Source organism: Pogona vitticeps, chromosome 1 (genome assembly GCF_051106095.1).
Source record: "Pogona vitticeps strain Pit_001003342236 chromosome 1, PviZW2.1, whole genome shotgun sequence".
Lineage (NCBI taxonomy): Eukaryota > Metazoa > Chordata > Lepidosauria > Squamata > Agamidae > Pogona > Pogona vitticeps.
In genome coordinates, this window is record NC_135783.1 from 346493091 (window position 1) to 346514325 (window position 21235).

Genomic DNA, 21235 nt, shown 5'->3' on the forward strand with positions numbered 1-21235 from the left:
TCTATCTATCTATCTATCTATCTATCTATCTATCTATCTCTCTGTCCGTCCGTCCGTCTGTCCAGACAGACAGACAGAGAGACAGACAGACAGCCCGCCCACCCACCCAACTAGAGGCAAAGACACTACTCTGGGTGGCAAACAAATCACAAATGCGCAAAATGCACAACCTCAATTAAACTAGTCACATCAACAACAAGCAAGGAGCATCATACCCAAAAATGAAACAACTAATAAAGAACAGTGACTACAAAACAGTTATAAATACTGTACTGAATTTAATAATATCAGGCGGCCAAAACAGGGCAAGTTCGTAAGAACAACAAAAGCATAAGCTCACTCATTCACTCATACTCTGGGGTAAAGCCATCAAAAGCTTGTGAAAAGAGCCAAGGTGATCTCGTCTCCTAAAACCAAGGAGGAAGGGGGCTAAGGTGGGAGCAAGTTTCAAAGTGATGCAGCGACCACAGAGAAGGCCCAGTTTCGAGCGGCACATTTTCGACCCTTCCTCAGGATCGCCACCCGCAGCATCCCAGTCTACGAGGGGTGGGTGGGACGGGTAGATGTTTTGAGAAATAGCCACTCAGACAGGTAGCAAGACTGGCAGCAGGGCCCCGTACGACCTCTGAGCTGGACCATTACATGCAGAGGTTCAAGTGTTTTCTCTCTCTTTATAGAAATCTGTCTTGGCAGTGAGGGGCTCCACTCGTCGGGGAGTCTGTCCAAAGTACATGGCGGTCCTCCTACCCGCATCATCTTCACAACAGTCCTGTGAGATAGATCAGACCAAGACAGACTGTGCTCCAAGATCACCCCATGAGTTGCCACAATCCCAGTGAGGAAATGAACCAGGTGTGACAAACCCAGACCTACTGGGATATGTCACACAGTTACACTAAGCTGCCACCAACCATTCCCTATAAGAAGTCACACAGACCAGGGATGGATTTTTAAACAATAAAAAGAATAAGGTTTATTTTAAATACACACAGGGAAAAATAAACAATCAGGTGAATAGGATAAAGTAACGTGGCTTATTCTCACTCATACAAGCATACAGTTTGGTTCACCCAGAACCCTTAACTTGAAGCACAGACCCTGAACCTATCAGTTCTGGCTCACCAACAGACACCTGAACCTATCAGGTTGGTACTCTGACACACAGAAGTACCCTGTCTGACACACAGACTCCCACAACAGCTTCTTCTTCCCAGCTGCTGCTTCGTCACATCCCAGTGTCTCACAGTATCTCTCTTAAACTCTCCACACAGGCATCACATATTTATACAGTACAGCCCCTCCTCCTGATGTCCCGCCTTCCACTCCCCATAGGATGGAACTTTCCCTCCAAACCCATGACAGACAGGTAACATCAGAGCTGTATGTAACACCTCCCCTCTTTAAAAGTTGTTTTGTAGGGGGAAAGCTAAGGTGCTTTTCACCAAAAAACAACCTGAATAAAATACACAAAAACAGTTATACATACCATATAATACTTACTCATCCTTACACTCTAAGTTAACCCATAGCAAATAGGCATTTAAACATTTACCATATACATTACATCCATTTACCTTTATTCATACAAACCAAATTCAAAAACCAGGTACATTTTAACTTTTTGTTCTCATTATATACACATAGTCCATGTTCTTTCGCCGTCTTCATTTTTCAGGTCTTCTTGATAAGGCGTCAGCAACACAGTTCACTGACCCTCTGACCACCTTCACTTCAAAGTCATAGTCCTGTAGGTTTAAAGCCCACCTCATAAGTTTGCTATTGTGGGTTTTCATCGTCTTTAACCATTGCAATGGTGAATGGTCAGTACACAGAATAAAATGTCTTCCCCAGATGTAAGGCTTGGCCTTCTGGATCGCATAGACTATGGCCAAACACTCCTTCTCCACGGTTGCCAAATGTCTCTCACCTTTTTGAAGTTTCCTACTCAGGTAGGACACTGGATGCTGGTCACCATTCTCATCCTCCTGGCACAGAACTGCTCCTACCCCGCTGTTAGACGCATCGGTGTAGATGATGAACTCCCGGTCGAAGTCTGGAGCACGCAGGACTGGATAGTTGATTAACGCCTCCTTCAACCTCTGGAACGCCGCCTCACAGTCGCTGGTCCACGGGATGCGGTCATCAGCCTTCTTCCTCGTCAGATCGGTCAGCGGAGCCGCAATCTCGCTAAACCTCGGGATGAACTTTCTGTAGTAGCCCACCAACCCAAGAAATGATTTGACTTTTTTCTTGGTGTTGGGTCTAGGCCAATCACGAACAGCTTCTATTTTGGCCTCCAGGGGTTTTATCATTCCTCCCCCTACCATGTGACCTAAGTATTTTATTTCTGGGCTACCCAGCTGACACTTGCTGGCCTTTACTGTTAGCCCTGCTGCACTTAACCTCTGCAGCACTAACTCCAGGTGTATCAGGTGATCTTCCCAGGTATTACTGAAGATCCCTATGTCGTCAATGTAGGCCACTGTAAAGTCACTGAGCCCTGCCAAGGTCTGGTCCATCAGCCTTTGGAATGTGGCTGGTGCATTTCTGAGACCAAAGCTCAGGACTCGAAACTCATAGAGACCAAAAGGGCTGCAAAAGGCAGTCTTTTCTTGATCCCTGGGATCAATTCTTAATTGCCAATATCCCTTTACCAGGTCCAATGATGAGATGAACCGACAACCCCCTATGGTTTCAATCAGGTTGTCTAGCCTGGGCATTGGGTAGGCATCAGGAGTGGTTACACGGTTTAATTTCCTGTAATCAACACAAAACCTAATGCTCCCATCAGGCTTGTCCACAAGGACTATCGGAGAGGACCAAGGACTAGAAGAGGGGACGATTATGTTCTCCCTCAGCATCTCGTCCAGCTCCTTCCGCACCTTGTCCCTATAGGGTCCCGTTACTCGGTATGGGGATACTGCCTGCGGGGGTGCATCCCCTGTGTGGATCCGATGCATCACTCCCTTCACTATCCCCGGCTTGTTGGAAAACACCTGTTGATATTTACTAAGCAGCATTTTTAATTCTTGCTGCTGGTCTTGGGTGAGTGCAGGACTGATCTTTACCTCCTCTGGGTTGTATTTTACTTCCCCTCTACCCTCCCAGAAGGGTAATTCAGCTTCCTCACTCTCAGCTGCTTTTATCGCGAATAAAACCCTCTGTTCCCCTCTGTAGTAGGGTTTTAGGGCATTCACGTGAACCACCCTCCTTGCTTGGTTCTCCTCTTGCTCTATTAGGTAGTTCAGGTCTGACATCTTGGAAATGACCCTATATGGTCCTGCCCATTTGAGCTGCAGCTTATTCTCTCTGCAGGGCCTAAGCCAAAGCACCTCCTCCCCTGGGTCAAAGTGCCTCTCTCTAGCTTTGTGGTCATACCATGTTTTCTGTCTGACCTTCTGAGCTTGCAGGTTTTCTGCTGCCAGCTCTAGATTTCTCCTTAGGTCATTCATCAAGGTGTCTATGTATGTCACAACGTCTTGTGGGTCATCCTGGGTGATCTGCTCCCAACCTTGCTTGATCAAATCAAGGGGCCCTTTCACCCCTAAGTGTGCAGCAAACATGTCAGAGTGCCCCCTTTGTAAGATCATGGGGCGATACTTTTCAGGCACCACCAGCTGACTTCTGATCCCATCTCCCCCTTTTGAGATGTTCCTCAAGGTCTCTCTATATAAAATCCCCTTTTTCTCCAGAAATCTCACTGGGGTTTCAGGTGTTAGCTGGGCGTCAGTCACCTGTTCAAAACACTTTTGGAGAGTGGCGTCTGCCTTTTGCTCCTGTCCAAATCTGCTGTCTGTGGTTAAGGTTTCCACCACAGCTTCTGAACTCCCCTCTGCTTCCGTCTCTGGCTCATCATTACCCCCCTGAACTGTCCCTGTGGTGGCTTGTGAGCGTGTAATCACTAGCACCCGTTTCACATGTTCAGCCAGGTCATTTCCCACGAGCACGGCTGCTGGCAGAGTCGATGAAATCGCTATCCGCCAATCTCCCCTCCAGCCTTGAAAGTTGACAGGTACCTCTGCTACTGGCAGAGAGATTACCTGCCCCTCAATACCTGCCACCTTCATGCTCTCATTTGGGATTATAAACTCCCGAGGAATAATATCTGGATGGCACAGGGTTACCTGGGAACAAGTGTCCCGCAGCCCCCTATACTGACGGTCAAGTATTCCTACGTCCACCCCGGCTGTCTCAAACAACTGAGAATCTGTTTTTACCAGCAAGCAGCGCTTCACCTCTATAAGAGGACCATTTTCCTCAGCCTGATCAGCAGAGGTAGCTGTTCCAGACTGAGTAGTCATGGCAACAGGCTCCCTCAGTGACAATGAGCTTTGCTCCTTCTGGACACAGAACACAGCTTTTGGCTTGGTCCCACTAGAATTCTGAGGCACCATTCCTTTTAGCTGCTTTAATTTCTCACACTCTGAGATTAGATGACCCTTTCCCTGACAGAAATAACATTTTCTGGTGTATTTTGATTCTCTCTCATCTTGTTTTGGTTTTCCCTCCAAAATCTGAGGTCTTGGTTTCATGTCTGAGGGCTTCCCTTCACCATGGGCCCCTCCCCCTTGCTGGCTTTTCCCTGGTCCCTGAGAGTACTTGCTGTAGGTTTCTTTGGGTTTACCTACAGATTTCCCCTCACCCAAGGGCTTTCTTATTTGGGAAATAAAATCCGCGATCTCTGCGGCTGCTGCCACAGATTTCGGTTTCCTTTCCCTCACCTGGAATTTCAATTCCCCATGCAGAACTGAATAGAACTGTTCCAGGGCTATCAAGTCTTTAAGCTGTTCATAGGTCTCTGTTCCCTCCTGCGATAGCCATTTCTCAAGCAGCCTCACCAATTGGGCCCCCACTTGGGTAAAAGTCTGTTCTGGTTTTTTTGTGAGGGACCTGAATCTTTGTCTCAGCTGCTCTGCATTTATCCCATGTCTTGCAAACACCAGTTTTTTAAACTCTGCAAAATCTTTCATCAGTTCCTCAGGCATCTCGGCATAAACCTCAGCCAGGCTACCACTGATTAAAGATCGCATGATGGTCATCTTCTCAGTTTCCCTCACTGAGAAGTCCACAAACGCTCTTTCCACTAAGGAAAAGAACACCTCAGGACAATCTCCCTTGTGGTACACAGGGAATTTCTTCAGGTCAGCTTTAGACAGTTGGCCTCCCTCAGAATCCCTATTATTATTATTGTTCTGATTCATCAGTTCCAGTCTTCTTAATTCAAACGCCATCTTCTCTCTCTGCAATTCCAATTCAAATTGTCTTTGCCTTTCCCTTTCCCTTTCCTCCATTTCCCTCACCCTCAGTTCATGCTGTTGGGCTAGGAGTATCTTTCTGAGTTCTGGGTTCTGCTCTCCTGTGCTGTCACCTTGCACTGAGCCAAATTCATCCTCAGAACCTTGGTCAATCTGGGGGTCTTTCACTTCACTCATGTCTGCTGTCTGGCTTCGAGTCAAGGGCATAATCCCCCCTCAGAACAGGCTGCTTTAAAAAGTCAAGCCTCAAAATAAAACGACCACTTTTTTCCTTCTTGCCTCAGAACCAGCTCTCCTAGAGATTGCTGCTGTTCTTCAGCACTAAATTTGCAACAGTATCGAGTCAGAGCCTACCCCCCTCTGCTGGGCCTCTCAGCTGGCAAGCTAGCTCACTGTTGCTACGCAGTTTTGCCTCAGCGTTTTCCCGCCAAAATCAGGCTGCCTCAGAGCACCTTAATCTAAGTCTCCCCAGTTGGCACGTTCTTCTACTAGTGCACCTCCCCGTGAGGTACACCTAGAAGATTACCTACGCGCCTCAGACTGTCCCTGACTGGACCCCCCTTGCTCTGGGCACACCTGCCAAGGCTTTGCTGGACCACTGGACAACTGGACCAGTCGTATCCCACACGCTGGACACCAATCAATGTGACAAACCCAGACCTACTGGGATATGTCACACAGTTACACTAAGCTGCCACCAACCATTCCCTATAAGAAGTCACACAGACCAGGGATGGATTTTTAAACAATAAAAAGAATAAGGTTTATTTTAAATACACACAGGGAAAAATAAACAATCAGGTGAATAGGATAAAGTAACGTGGCTTATTCTCACTCATACAAGCATACAGTTTGGTTCACCCAGAACCCTTAACTTGAAGCACAGACCCTGAACCTATCAGTTCTGGCTCACCAACAGACACCTGAACCTATCAGGTTGGTACTCTGACACACAGAAGTACCCTGTCTGACACACAGACTCCCACAACAGCTTCTTCTTCCCAGCTGCTGCTTCGTCACATCCCAGTGTCTCACAGTATCTCTCTTAAACTCTCCACACAGGCATCACATATTTATACAGTACAGCCCCTCCTCCTGATGTCCCGCCTTCCACTCCCCATAGGATGGAACTTTCCCTCCAAACCCATGACAGACAGGTAACATCAGAGCTGTATGTAACACCAGGATCCCCCCACATCCCAATACAACATTCTGACCATTCCAATGCACGAAAGACGAACAAGTGGGCCCTAGAGCAAATCAAGACTTCACTGTCTCTGGAGGCAACAACTACTTTAGGCACATCATGAGAAGGCAAGACTCCCTGGAAAATACAATAATTCGGAGAAAGATGGAAGGCAGCAGGAAAAGAAGAAGACCCAATATGAGATGGATTGATTCCCTAAAGGAAACCACAGACTTGGGTTTGCAAGAGCTGAACAAGGCTGTGGAGGACTGGACATTTTGGAGATTGCTCCTTCACAGGGTCGCTATAACCTGCAGGCAGCGTGATGGCACCTAATTGCTACAATTATAAGAGTTTCTATCTTTCTTTCTTTCCCACGTTATTACTAGTGCTACCAACTCAACAGTCTGGCCTCCCAAACATTATCTAAGAAATCGGCTAGCAAACTTTTCACAACAACAGAATCTAACCCCAAACCCAGCCTGCTCTGTCCCTCTGTTTTCAGAGTTTGGTGTTGAGAAACCAGCAACTGAAGCCTTTCGGGACTCTGTTCACGACTTGAGTTTGATCCTGATAGGCTCTGGTAGTTGCCTCAAGGTTCACTCAGCCTTCCACCCTTCAGTAAATTGTGTACCCAGCTCATGTGGAGGGGGGGCAATGTGTAGCCTCCAAAACGAAGCTGCCCACGCTGTGCTAAAGGCACAGTTACAGTGCTTAGCTGAAGAATCTATACGTCTACCTTCAACTTTAGACTCTTGCAAAGTTCCTTTTAATAGATAGAGCTTTTTCTGATCACTTTCTCTCTGTGTCGGGCAAAACCTCCTCTAAGCAGAGAAGCAGGGACAAGAAAAATGTGGGCACCCTCCTTGGAGGTCAGAGAAAACCAAGAGTGCCAATAATTTATAGTTGGAGTAAAAACTTAGATAAGTTACGGCTTGTGCCTGTGAATGTTAGAGATCATCTGAAACGAAGCTCATTTCCGTCCCTCATATCCGAAAGTTATTCAGCTGTTTTTTTAACCCCGCCTTTCACTTTTTCCAGTGGCCAGCTGGATAGTTCAGTAGTTTAGGTACAAGTTTGGTGTTCGATTCCCCACTGTGTCTCCTGTGAGTGCAGCCAGCCTGTGTGGCCTTGGGAAATATTGCACAGTCCAAGAACGCCCCCCCCCCAAAAAAAGAAGGGAATGGTAAACCACTTTTGAGTTTACTCTACTTGGAAAACCCTGGAAAGGGTCGACAGGAACATGGTGATTATTATTATTCACCTCTCCAGTCAGGCTCAAGTTCAGGCATGCAAAATAGCTCATTGAATGCTACTAAAAGAATTCATCATTACCGCGGGCCTTTTTTTAAAGAAGCCTACACATTTATGACAGAGATCCATTTTTCATTATATAAATTAAAGGCTCATCAGCTTAATAGCAGCATGAGTTTTACTGTCTAAGAGGACAACAAAGCTAGAGCTTCAGATATGCAGAATCCTCTCTCCAGTTCTGTAGACAATCAGCTTGCAATCATTCAACAAAACGGAAGCGCTGGATAGCTCAGAGATGTAGTTTGGGAGTTCAATTCCCCACTGTGCCTCCTTGACAATGATCCATAGGGTCCCTTTCAGTTTTAAGAGGATGATTATGTTGATGATTCAATTGCCCATTCATTGACTTCTAGTTGAAGCACAAAGTCCCTGCTGGCATGGAGGACCCTAGCTGAAATCCTGTTCCACTGCCAGGTAAAAGCTGTTAACTTTTAGCAGTGAATTGCAGTAACGTAAGAAATCTCTGGATGCATTATCTGTTGCATGCTGAGGTGTTCAACTTGGTGTGGAGCACATAATGCCTATGGAGATTTCTTAAGTTATGGCACTTCACTGCTAATAGTTAACACCTTTTGCATAACTCTGCAGCAGTGGTGTTATACAGCAGTCTCCAAAATTTGAGATTAAATTGAATTTGTTCACTAGGCAAAAGGAGGTGGCTTTAAAAAATAAGCCTCCAGGTTACTAGCTTCTTTCTCACTCTCTCCTTCTTTCAGTCCTTTCTCTAATGGCATCTTTCTAACTTTTCACCCAACTAAATCCTTCGGAGCACACAAAAGCACACCTATGATGGTGTAGATTTAATCCAGACAGAAATAAATATGCCAGAGGCACAGACAAAATGATGCAGCTAGCATATCTTTAGAAGCGGAGCCCTGCAAAATGCAAAAGACATTTGTTCTGTCCCAAGCATCCCTCGTTTGACATACTAGCTTCGTTTTGATTCGTGATTGGTCACCAGGAAGTAAACATGGGCTTCATTTCCAAGTCCGACTGCTCAGACACAGTTCTGTGTCTGGCACATCTGGAGAGGAAACATAACAGAAGGAAAGGCATGTTTCCCTTGATAATGCAATCTGACCCCGAGGCAGAAAGTTGTAATGGAATGTCAAGTGCCAACAGCTTTTAGAATAGGGGTCAGGAGCATCCTTCAGGAAGCAGCCAGAGAACACCCCCATCAAACACTCGGCATACCACTATTCCTGCAGCTGGTGCCTGGGTCAGTAAATAAATAAATACTTGCAATCTTTCCCACACATCAGAAAGAAGGTCACTAACTTGGGATAAGAGAAGGGGAAACACCACACACACACTGCTGGCTTTCCTAGCAAGGGAGATGTGGTTTGAGGTAGACCCTGGACAGAGGTTTGTTTCTACATCCTAGTTGGTGAAGTTCAGAGGCTGGACTTTATTTACACGGCACATTGATACCCTTCCTTTTCTCAAATAAGCTCAGTGCTCTTTCCTCATTGGTTCTTTATCCTCACAATGGCCCTGAGAGGTAAGTCAGCCAATGTGTGCCTAGATCAGAGGTTCCCGACCTTGAGTCCCCAGAAGTTCTTGGACTACAACTCCCAGAAGCCTTCAACACTAGCTGACAGGATTTCTGGGAGTTGTAGTCAAGGTTGGGAGCCATTGGCTCAGACCAAGGTCCCCCAATGAGCTTCAAGGCCAGGCCACAATTCAAACCCACGTCTTCAGAGCCCCAGTACAACACCATAATCACATAATCCATAATCACAACTCCACACTGGCTCTCTTTGCAGAGAGCCAGTCTGCAGAGAGCTTTTAAAATTAGGCTGAGAGATTCTACAGGTTGTCCGCCGCTGGTCAAAGAATGATCAGTATAAAAGTAAATAAACACCAGCATTTGGAAATGTTGATTTTTTTCAAACTCTTTCCAAATCAATCCCTAGCCAGCATGCAGGGAATTCCATAGGTCAATATAAGGTTTCCAAGCTCTATCAAATACTTCACCATCTCTGTGTCTTATCTGTCTTGAAATTTCTGAGGGCAAACACACCCCTGCTGTGACTGAGGTGCCTTTCTCTGGCCTTCCCAAGACTTTAATGACTTTGTTCACCTATAATTCTGCACACCAGGCCATATTTACGTACACTCTTGTACGTTATTTCCAAGGAAATTCACATTTCTGGAATTCTTTCCCTCAGGAACTCCACCAGGACCTTAGATCTCATTAAGGAAGTCTTCAAAAGTTTTCAGTTTGAACAACCCCCCCCTTGTAGTGTTAACTGTCCATAGCTGTGGGTTTTTTGAGTTTCGTAATGTTTTAGAAGAGTGGTGCTTGGGGGGGAGGGATTCTGGAACATAAAATCTGTTAAGCAATTTCATGCACTCAATGTCTGTATTAAGGTTGCAGCCTCATCTCAAGAGACCCCGGCCTTCCTATCAGGCCAGGATGATTCTGGGTTTTTACTGCCTGTTTCTGAGATCTGAATGGCCCAAAACAGCCCAGGCTCCTTTTCATATTAACATGTGGCTAGAATTCCCCTAATCCTACCCTGACTTTGCCAAACCGCCCACACACCTCGCCGCAGAGTAGCCACTATCCTTCTCTGTCCCACATCTGAGCGATGCTAACAGCTGTATTTAAATGAGGTTTTCCTTTCCGGCCTCTCTCCCTCCTTCCAGCCGCCCCGCTTTTTCAAAAAAAGCTCTACATCGCGCCTCGGAGGCAGCATCGCAGGCCGCCCCCCCAATCCTCCTCCCTTGATGCAAGCGACCAACAACAACAACAACAACAACAACAACAACAAGTCTCCAAATGTCACAGGAGACTTTGTGGGGGCGGTGGAGGCAACGGATCCCCGGACCAAATACACACACACCCCGGCTAGGCGATCGTGCCTTTGGAAAGGCTCCGGAGAACCAGCGGTGCCCGCCTCGGGCGGCCGTCCGGGACAGGGCGGGGAGAGGGGGGAGCGCCGGCCGGGAAGGTGCCGCTGACACCTCGGCGGAGAACAAAGGCGGCTCCAGACAACAAAGACCGCCAGGTAGAGCCGCCGACCAATGACAGCGAGGCGCGGGGGAAGCGCTTAGGAAGGCGAACGGGGGGGGGCGCGGAAGGCCCGTCGGGGGGGGGGGGCGCCCCGCTCAAGTTGCGCGCCGCGGGCCCGATCCTCCATGGACCCCCGCCCAAGCGAAAGGGGAACAAGGGACACTTTCCAGCCCTCCTTCTTCCCCCCCCCCCGTCGCCCTCCGAAGCGCTCTCCAGCCGCACTTTGCTTTCTCCCCCCCTTTCTCTTTTTGGCCACCGGTGTCATTGAAAGGAATGACTCTTTCTCCCCCCCCCCCCGCGCGCCTTCTCCTTCTTTCCGCCTGATCCTTTCCCGCCCAGGCATGTATGGCTCTCCTCCAGCCAGGTTCGCCTTTTTGATCCTAGCCTCCGATCCCCATAAACGGGAGAAAAGGCTGGCTTTTTTGGGGGGAACCGGGGGGTTGCTTTTTTGTTCTCGCTTTCTCCCCCCGGGGGGAAAAAGCCGCCGGCAGATCGCAGCCAAGAAGGGACCGTCAACACGAATAAACGAGGAGGATGCTCCGCGCCTATGATGGACACCCTGCGCGCCTGCTTTCGCTTTGGCTCCAGAACTTGGCACCAGGGCGCGTTTGGTTTTAATCTTAATGGGAAGGCGGCGGGGGGGGGGGGGGGAGAGGCAGTCTCCGTTACAAACTTCAGGCGATCTCCGAATTCCCGGCTGCAATTCCCGCACAGCAACAACAATTATTTCGGGGGGGGGGGGGAAGAGAGCAACCTCCCGCCTTCTTCCAGTTTTGCTGCCCCCCCCCAGCGAGCCCCGCCGCTGCCTCCGGCTTCGATCCTTCCAAACCGAGGCAGGCGGTGGAGGCAACTCGATCTCTCGATCTTTTTTTTTTTCCCTCCTCACCATAAAGGCAGGAAAAAAAGAGGAAAGACTCACTTTTTTGCGCGCGCGCGCGCGCAGGCGGTCCTGTCCGAAATCTGCCGGTCCCGATCAGCTGCGGGAGGTGGAGGGGGGGGACGGGGAAGGGAGGAGGAATAGGCGAGGGGGAGGGCAGGAGAAGGGCGGGCTCGAGGGAAGAGTCGGTCCTTGGCGGCGCCGGGTGGATCCCTCTCTGCCTCGCCCTCCCCCGCGGGCGGGCGTTGGGGCTCCGCGCCTTCTCGCGCCTCTTGCCCGCGGAGCGCAGGCAGACCCCGCCCCGGAGCCTCTTTCTCCCCCCCCCCCGCCCGCCCTCTCGACCCGATCTCTCCGCTTCCCGGCGCGATCGCGGGGGATCGGAGCGCCCACGCCTCGCCCTGCCTCGCCTTGGCCGAGGGCCCGGCCCGGCCCAGCCTGCGCCTGTGGAGGAGAGCTGGAGCGAGAGGAAAGGAGCGAGGAGCTTCCAGCCCCTTTCCCCCGGGGTCTAGCGGGGGACTCCTTTTTTTCTCCCGCCTCCCACCTGGGCCATACAAACAAACAGCACGTGGTGGCTGAGGAAGGGGAGGACCCACAAAACACACGCGCGCGCACACACACACACCCCGGCAGGGAAAAAAGGCGCATGCACTGCGCATCCGAGCGGCAGAAGGAAGCGAGACCCCCAATTGTGTACGATGGGTGTTTGCAAAGCGTGGGAAAAGTACATTGAATTTTAAAATTGGGGGGGGACACCCTGCAGTTTTTAACCTTTCGTGCCATTTCGATAGACTCACCCGCCAGCCTGCTTTCTAAAAGGCGGGAGGCGTTTTGCAGTCGTGCAGGTGGCGAAAAAGCACAAGCCAGCTCCAAAACTAGGTGGCAGCCTTACTGTTTGCAAGGGCAGGATCACACCTACAGTCCAGAGCTTTCAGAATCACGACTGTGTAAACTTCCTCATCTTTCTCTCTCCCCAGTTATCTTCAGCAAACAGGAAAGGCTGGGCTGAAGTGAAATTTAATCCAGAGAAGACAGAGGTGCTCCTGGTCAGTCGAAAGGCAGTTCAAGGAACAGGGATGCAGAATGAATGGGGTTGTAAGTACTTCTGAAAATGGGTGCGCCGCTTGGGGGGGGGGTGCTCCTGGATTTGTTTCTGAGCCTGGATAGCCCAGGTTTCTGGTTGGCAGAAGTGCATTTGCACAGTTATAACTAGTGCACCGGTTCCCGGGGTGGGACACATGCCCTAGGCTGGATTACTCACCGTAGTCCCCAACCTTGGGCCTCCAGATGTTCTTGGACTACAACTCCCAGAAGCCTTCACCACCACCTCTGCTGGCCAGGATTTCTGGGAATTGAAGTCCAAGAAGATCTGGAGGCCCAAGGTTGGGGACCACTGCCGGAGTCTAGCACACTCTACATGGGGCTGCCTGTGGAAAGTGTCAGGAAACTTCAAGGGGTCCAAAATGCAGCAGCCAGATTGTCAACTGCAGCTACAGTGGGGTCTCTACTTAAGAACGACTCTACTTAAGAACAATCCAACTTAAGAACAGCTCCATTTGCTAAATTTTGCTTCTACTTGAGAACAGAAATCCAAGATAAGAACAGGAAAAAAAAACTTTCCTGCTCTTTTTTTAACCTTAGGTCATCTGAGGTTAAAAAAAATTCTCCCCCTCATGGTAGAGTACGTATTAACCAGCTTTCCATTAGTTCCTATGGGAACTAATGCTTCAATGTACGAACATACCTCTACATAACAAAAAAACAGCCAGAACGGATTAATTGGTTTTCAGTCCATTCCTATGCGAAATTTTGCTTCAACTTAAGAACGTTTCAACTTAAGAACACCATTCCAAAATGGATTAAGTTCTTAAGTAGAGGTTCCACTGTAGTTTCTATGGACGGAAAAGAGCAGATACAGATTAAATGGTTTTCAATGCATTCCTATGGGAAATGCAGATTCAACATAAGAACATTTCAACTTGAGAACCACCTTCCAATATGGATTAAGTTCTTAAGTAGAGACCCCACTGTAGTTATAGGGATCACATAAGTCCCCTGGTTACAGCAGCTCCACTGTTTGCCGATCCATTTCGGTGAATTTCAGGTCTTGGTTCTAATTTAAAGCCCTACATGGCTTGGCCAAGCTATCTCAAAGATCACGTCTCTCATTATGCACCTTCTTGGGCGTTAAGAGCATCAGGGGAGGCCTTTCTCTCAGTCCCACCACCTTCACAGGTGTGCTTGGTGGGGACGCAGGAGAGGGCCTTCTCTGTGGCTGCTCCCAGCCTTTGGAACTCCCTCCCACAGGAGGCCAGGCTAGCCCCATCTTTGCTGTCCTTCTGCAAGCAGGCAAAGACCTTTCTCTTCAGGCAAGCTTTCCATTAATGATCGGCTGCCTAAGTGGGGTTTTTAAATAGATGATTGTACTTTACTGCTTTGAATGCATTTTTGGTGCTGCTTTAGCCTGAAGAAAGAGATATTTAAAATCCTGATTCTCCAGTTATCCTGCTGATACAAAAGGAGATGATTGAAAGAGGAAAAGGAGAAGTTAGAGGGAAAACTGGAAAAGGCCTTCAATTGTAAGCTTCTTCCATTGAGTTAGAATCCAATGTTTTAAAGGGCTTTGGAACAGTTGTGTACAAATAAGCCTTCTCCCTCATGCTGTTTTATGACTACAGCAAAACCTGTCCCTTAAATCCTTTTTAGTGTGTGTATACTCATTGTGGGTAGCTTTAAACACTGTATTTTAATGATGTAAGCCACCTTGGGTCCTTTTTCAGAAGAAAGGCAGGATTTAAAAAAAAGATTTTAAATAAATAAATAAATGGGACATTTTTAAATCTCAAGAATAAAGCACTTGCTCAAAATTTTTATCAGATCCACCTGTCAAATCTGACATTCCTGCATTCAAGCCATTGGTCACTTTTAGTTCACTGTATTTACTGGGAAAAGGTCCTTATTGCCAAAATGAAACTGGAGATAACAGAAAGGTATTTGTGGCCTTGAATACATTTGTCTTATACATATTAAAAAACACACATACAAGGGGAAGAATGCAGTTGCAAGACCTGGCCCTTGGATCTCCTGTGAGGAGATCATTTGCTTTTGAGAAGACTCTTTCCCTTGACGAGACTGTCCCCGCAACTGAGCACTTTCTCTTGGGGCTTCAAACCCTGCTCGCGCTTTCAGCTTTCTCCATCCCTGTGTGATGGGCAGGTGTTCCTCCTCCTCCTCTGAAGCAGCTCCTGTATCCTTGTCATCCATGGGCTTGGGCTTCTAGCTCCCCATGGGTCCAGAGTTTGTGGGGCTGGGCTTTTCTTCTGCCCTGCTGAGTTCTGTAGTGCATCATCCTGGCTAAGGTTTTTCTCTGGCAGGGACATGGCACTGGGTATACACAATTAAAAAATATTTTTTTAATCTATGGCATAATGAATGGGAAGTATGTTTTTAGCTGATTAGCACATTTTAAATTTATGGAGCAGTGTGGTTATTGTAGTGAAACACTGCAACCACAGATGTAATAAAACACCCAGATTTCGTTGAATTCTCCAAACAAGTGATACTTCGGTTCCAAAGGATTGTCACGTTTCATGCTCAGGATGGGGAAAACCTTCCAGTAAGGAAGGACTGAAATGTATTTTCAACGCTCATCTGCTTCCCAAAGATTTCTGGGGTGTGACATTTCTACTTTTGCCATTGTCTCTCTGTTTGACTGGAGGCAATACATTCCCACGCTGGGCAGTCAATTAAATTCAATTAATTAAAATGTTGCCTTAGAAAAAATAGGGTTGCCGGACATTCCTCATCTTCAAGGGCTTGTCCCATATATCACAGCAACTACAAAGGCATGCATTTATACTGTAGAGAATTCTGGAGCCAATTAAATTAAATTAAAATGAGGAGCTGGGCTGGGGTCTGTTGTGTTATGGAGTTTCAATCAGCTACTTTGTTAAAGTGAGCCAGGATGTCGTGGATTGAGACAGATGGATTTGAAATATTTTGCATGCACTATTTAAAAAGAGAGCTGGACCATAAAGAAGGCTGACTGCCGAACAATTGATGGTTTTGAATTGTGGTGCTGGAGGAGGCTCTTGAGAGTCCCCTGGACTGCAAGGAGAACAAACCTATCAATTCTAAAGGAAGTCAACCCTGAGTGCTCACTGGAAGGACAGATCCTGAAGCTGAGGCTCCAGTACTTTGGCCATCTCATGAGAAGAGAAATCTCCCTAGAGAAGACCCTGATGTTGGGAAAGTGTGAAAGCAAGAGGAGAAGGGGACGACAGAGGATGAGATGGATGGACATGGTCATCAAGCTACCAACATGAATTTGTCCCGACTCTGGGAGGCAGTGGAAGATAGGAGGGCCTGACGTGCTCTGGTCCATGGGGTCACGAAGAGTCGGATACGACTTAATGACTAAACAACAAATTTAAGAATGTCAGTCCAAAACTCAGAGGCCACCACAGATGAAGCCCTGCTTGTCGCTGTCATCGTGTTTTTAAGAAAGAGATTAACTCAGTACCTAGGCTGGTACTGGGAGACGTTGGACACTTGGGCGGGCTCTAAAGAGAAAGTTTATAGAACAAAGCAATCATCTTGAACTAGCCCTGGAAGTACCATGAGCTAAGCTGGCTTCAAAGGCTGCCCTGTGTAAAAAAAAAGAGAGAGAGAAAGAGAGAGAGAGAGAGAGAGAATATGGAAGTTGTCAAAACATGGATCAGCATTGCAAGCTTTTCTCAGTCAGGAAAAGCAGCTCTGATCCAAACAATTAAAAATCAGGGATGCACAACATATTTTATGGTGTTTCCACTGCATTCCTTTGGCAGTCATCAGCATGAGCCTAAAAACAGGGTGACATGGCCACTTTCTCCCTCCCTCTTTGTTCCAGATGAAGGTACTCTGTCCTTGAGGACTCTGAACAACAGAGGTGCAAACTATGGTGATTTAAGAATTGCCCCATTGTTTGTTCTTGTTCCTCGTGTTATCAGCATCTCCTCCTCCTCCTCTTCCTCCATGTATTCCACTTTTGTCTCCCTCCACTCCCATGCTGAAATAGTAGAGATTGAATCTGGAGCATTACTCATGCAGAGGACAATGCTATACCTCTGAACCATTGCCCTATCCTCCAATACTGTGCAGGGGATTGATGAATCATAAGAGTATGCTGCTTGAAGAGGATTATGACATTCTGTGACCCAAGAAACTGTTGCAGAGTTTTGATTTTTCTGGCTATATTCTCCCTTCCTAGACAGCAGAAATACAAAGATCCACCTAGGTGAATAGCTTCAAGTTCCTCATAGTCCACCCCTTTCTCATTAACTGGTACTTGAAGTCTCAATAATTAACTCTGAGACATTTTTAAGAGAAAGAATAAAAAATGTTGCTTGAAATGACAGACTTGTGCATGCTGCCTTGTCCTGAAAAGAAGTCCTGAAGGCTGAGAGGAGCCACTGAAAAAGCCCTCTAGCATGTCCCCATCAAGCATGCCACTGAAGGCAATGGAAGCAAGAAGAAAAAACCTCCCCCAAAGATCTTAAAACTGTGGAGGCTCATATAATTTCCCTGAGATGGTCTGGACTCAAGTTGTTGGGGCTTTATAGATCAAAATCAGCACTTTGCATTGTGCCTAGAAATAGACCAAAACCTTCCTTGCCACGTAGTGGAATGGTATAAAATTTACAAATTTGAAAAGCTGCTAAGGTGGTTTAAAAGAAACTTTTGAAAGTAACAGAGAATATTTCTTGTTGCACCAATGAAGTACAGTAATTTTGTTCCCACCTCTTCTTTCATTTTTTTGCAGTGGACTCTATTATACCTCAATTAACCCCCAAACAATGAGTTGCATGTGATTTATCTCCAGAATTATTCATTTTATTTTATTTATTTTATTTATACCCCGCCTATCTGATCATTACGAATTGGGACTGCATGATACATTCCCAAGCTACATTTTTCCTAGCCTCTATAAGAATTACTTAGCTGATTGCCACAAACATGTTGATCTGGAATTACTTGCAAGGACAAGAAACAGGGAAAGGGTTTCTCAACCCCTTCCCCTGAAACTTAACTGTTTAATTGTGAATCCTGGCCCATGTTTGCATTATTAGTGTGACTCACCACACATATCTGCAGGAGAGCATTAAGTGACCCCCTTTTTCCATCTTTCACCATTCTCAGTTGCTTCTCGCAGAGCTGTTTTTCTTCTTTCCCAAGCTAGAAATACCATGTGTGCATATGTGTGCCTAAAATGCAAATAAGCCTCTTTGCAGAAGAGTTGCAGCAGATTTTAGCCAAACTTTGTGGGATCTGTCCAGGGTGCTGGACTGATAATTCACTGTGACTGCACTGATCTTGGACATCACTCCTTTAATGGTTAACGTCATATTGCTTAACTTACTAAATTACACTAGAGTGCACCCACTGAATCAGTGGAGATTTGGTGGATCAGCTTGTCCATGAGCTCCATTGCTTTGAATGGGCCTACTCTAACTGCAGCTTCGTTTCGTTTAGTCGTTTAGTCGTGTCCGACTCTTCGTGACCCCATGGACCAGAGCACACCAGGCCCGCCTATCTTCCACTGCCTCCCGGAGTTGGGTCAGATTCATGTTGGTTGCTTCGGTGACACTGTCCAACCATCTCATCCTCTGTCGTCCCCTTCTCCTCTTGCCTTCACACTTTCCCAACATTAAGGTCTTTTCCAGGGAGTCCTCTCTTCTCATGAGATGGCCAAAGGATTGGAGCCTCAGCTTCAGGATCTGTCCTTCCAGTGAGCACTCAGGGTTGATTTCCTTTAGAATTGATAGGTTTGTTCTCCTTGCAGTCCAGGGGACTCTCAAGAGCCTCCTCCAGCACCACAATTCAAAGGCATCAATTCTTCGGCAGTCAGCTTTCTTTAAGGTCCAGCTCTCACTTCCATACATCACAACAGGAAAAACCATAGCTTTGACTATTCGGACTTTTGTTGGCAACGTGATGTCTCTGCTTTTTAAGATGCTGTCAAGGTTTGTCATTGCTTTCCTCCCAAGAAGAAGGCGTCTTTTAATTTCGTGGCTGCTGTCTCCATCTGCAGTGATTATGGAGCCCAAGAAGGTAAAATCTGTCACTGCCTCCATATCTTCCCCTTCTATTTGCCAGGATGTGATGGGGCCAGTGGCCATGATCTTAGTTTTTTTGATGTTGAGTTTAAGGCCGTTTTTTGCACTCTCATCTTTCACCCTCATTACAAAGTTCTTTAGTTCCTTCTCACTTTCTGCCATCACAGTGGTATCATCTGCATATCGGAGGTTGTTGGTATTTCTTCCGGCAATCTTAATTCCGGTTTGGGATTCCTCCAGTCCTGCCTTCCGCATGATGTATTCTGCATATAAGTTAAATAAGCCGGGGGACAATATACAGCCTTGTCGTACTCCTTTCCCAATTTTGAACCAATCCGTTGTTCCGTATCCGGTTCTAACTGTTGCTTCCTGTCCCACATATAGGTTTCTCAGGAGATGGATAAGGTGGTCAGGCATGCCCATTTCTTTAAGGACTTGCCATAGTTTGCTGTGGTCCACACAGTCAAAGGCTTTTGCATAATCAATGAAGCAGAAGTAGATGTTTTTCTGGAACTCTCTGGCTTTCTCCATAATCCAGCGCATGTTAGGAATTTGGTCTCGAGTTCCTCTGCCCCTTTGGAATCCCGCTTGTACTTCTGGGAGTTCTCGGTCCACATATTGCTGAAGCCTACCTTGTATGATTTTGAGCATAACCTTGCTAGCGTGTGAAATGAGTGCAATTGTGCGGTAGTTGGAGCATTCTTTCGCACTTCCCTTCTTTGGTATTGGGATGTAGACTGATCTTTTCCAGTCCTCTGGCCACTGTTGAGTTTTCCAAACTTGCTGGCATATTGAATGCAGCACCTTAATAGCATCATCTTTTAAGATTTTAAATAGTTCAGCTGGAATGCCATCACCTCCACTGGCCTTGTTGTTAGCCAGGCTTTCTAAGGCCCACTTGACTTCACTCTCCAGGATGTCTGGCTCTAGGTCAGCAACTACATTGTCTGGGTGGTCCAGGATATCCAAATCTTTCTGATATAATTCCTTTGTGTATTCTTGCCACCTCTTCTTGATGTCTTCTGCTTCTGTGAGGTCCCTTCCATTTTTGTCCTTTATCATGTCCATCCCTGCACCAAAGGGTCCTCTGATATCTCCAATTTTCCTGAACAGATCTCTGGTTTTTTCCTTTTCTGTTATTTTCCTCTATTTCTTTGCATTGTTCATTTAAGAAGGCTCTCTTGTCTCTCCTTGCTATTATTTGGAAGTCTGCATTCAATTTTCTGTAACTTTCCCTATCTCCCCTGCATTTTGTTTCCCTTCTCTTTTCTGCTATTTGTAAGGCTTCCTTGGACAGCCACTTTGCTTTCTTGCATTTCCTTTTCTTTGGGATGGTTTTTGTTGCTGCCTCCTGGACAATGTTACGAGCCTCTATCCAAAGTTCTTCAGGCACTCTGTCCACCAAATCTAGTTCCTTGAATCTGTTCTTCACTTCCACTGTGTATTCATAAGGGATTTGATTTAGATTATACCTGAGTAGCCCAGTGGTTTTTCCTACTCTCTTCAGTTTAAGCTTGAATTTTGCTATGAGAAGCTGATGATCAGAGCCACAATCAGCTCCAGGTCTTGTTTTTGCTGACTGTATAGAGCTTCTCCATCTTTGGCTGCAGAGAATATAATCAATCTGATTTCGATATTGCCCATCTGGTGATTTCCATGTGTAGAGTCACCTCTTGTGTTGTTGGAAGAGAGTGTTTATGATGACCAGCTTGTTCTCTTGGCAAAACTCTATTAGCCTTTGCCCTGCTTCATTTTGAACTCCAAGGCCAAACTTCCCTGTTGTTCCTTTTATCTCTTGACTCCCTACTTTGGCATTCCAGTCCCCTAGAATGAGAAGAACATCTTTCTTTTGTGTCAGTTCTAGAAGGTGTTGTAAATCTTCATAGAATTGTTCAATTTCAGTCTCCTCAGCAATGGAGGTTGGTGCATAAACTTGGATTATTGTGATGTTGAAAGGTCTGCCATGGATTCGTATTGACATCATTCTATCATTTTTGAGATTGTATCTTATTACAGCTTTACCCACTCTTTTGTTGACTATGAGGGCTACTCCATTCTTTCTACGGGATTCATGCCCACAATAGTAGACATGGTAATCGTCTGATTTGAATTCACCCATTCCTGTCCATTTTAGTTCACTGACGCCCAGGATGTCAATGTTTATTCTTGCCATCTCCTGTTTGACCACCTCCAGCTTCCCAAGGTTCATAGATCTTACGTTCCAGGTTCCTATGCAATATTTTTCTTTGCAGCATCGGACTTTCCTTTCACTTCCAGGCACGTCCACAGCTGAGCGTCCTTTCGGCTTTGGACCAACCACTTCATTAGCTCTGGGGCTACTTGTACTTGTCCTCCGCTCTTCCTCAGTAGTATGTTGGACGCCTTCTGACCTGAGGGGCCCATCTTCCAGCGTCATATCTTTTAGCCTTTTGTTTCTGATCACGGGGCGTTCTTGGCAAAGATACTGGAGTGGAATTGCCGGTTCCTACTCCA

General features: G+C 46.8%; 1 protein-coding gene and 1 long non-coding RNA gene across 3 annotated transcripts in view; one reads left to right on the plus strand and one right to left on the minus strand.

Moving 5' to 3' along the window:
• Positions 1 to 11801, minus strand: part of SYNE2 (spectrin repeat containing nuclear envelope protein 2) — a 294996-nt gene extending 283195 nt beyond the window's left edge. For both annotated transcript variants that reach the window (XM_078383714.1, XM_078383713.1), the window contains exon 1: positions 11694 to 11801. The gene's annotated coding sequence lies outside the window, so the exon portion shown is untranslated. The remainder of the gene's footprint in view (positions 1 to 11693) is intronic.
• Positions 11802 to 12626: 825 nt separating this feature from the next.
• LOC140703271 (uncharacterized) overlaps positions 12627 to 21235 on the plus strand; it is a 30153-nt gene continuing 21544 nt past the window's right edge. Inside the window, exon 1 of the long non-coding RNA XR_012082697.2 lies at positions 12627 to 12743. This is a non-coding gene — a long non-coding RNA (uncharacterized LOC140703271). The remainder of the gene's footprint in view (positions 12744 to 21235) is intronic.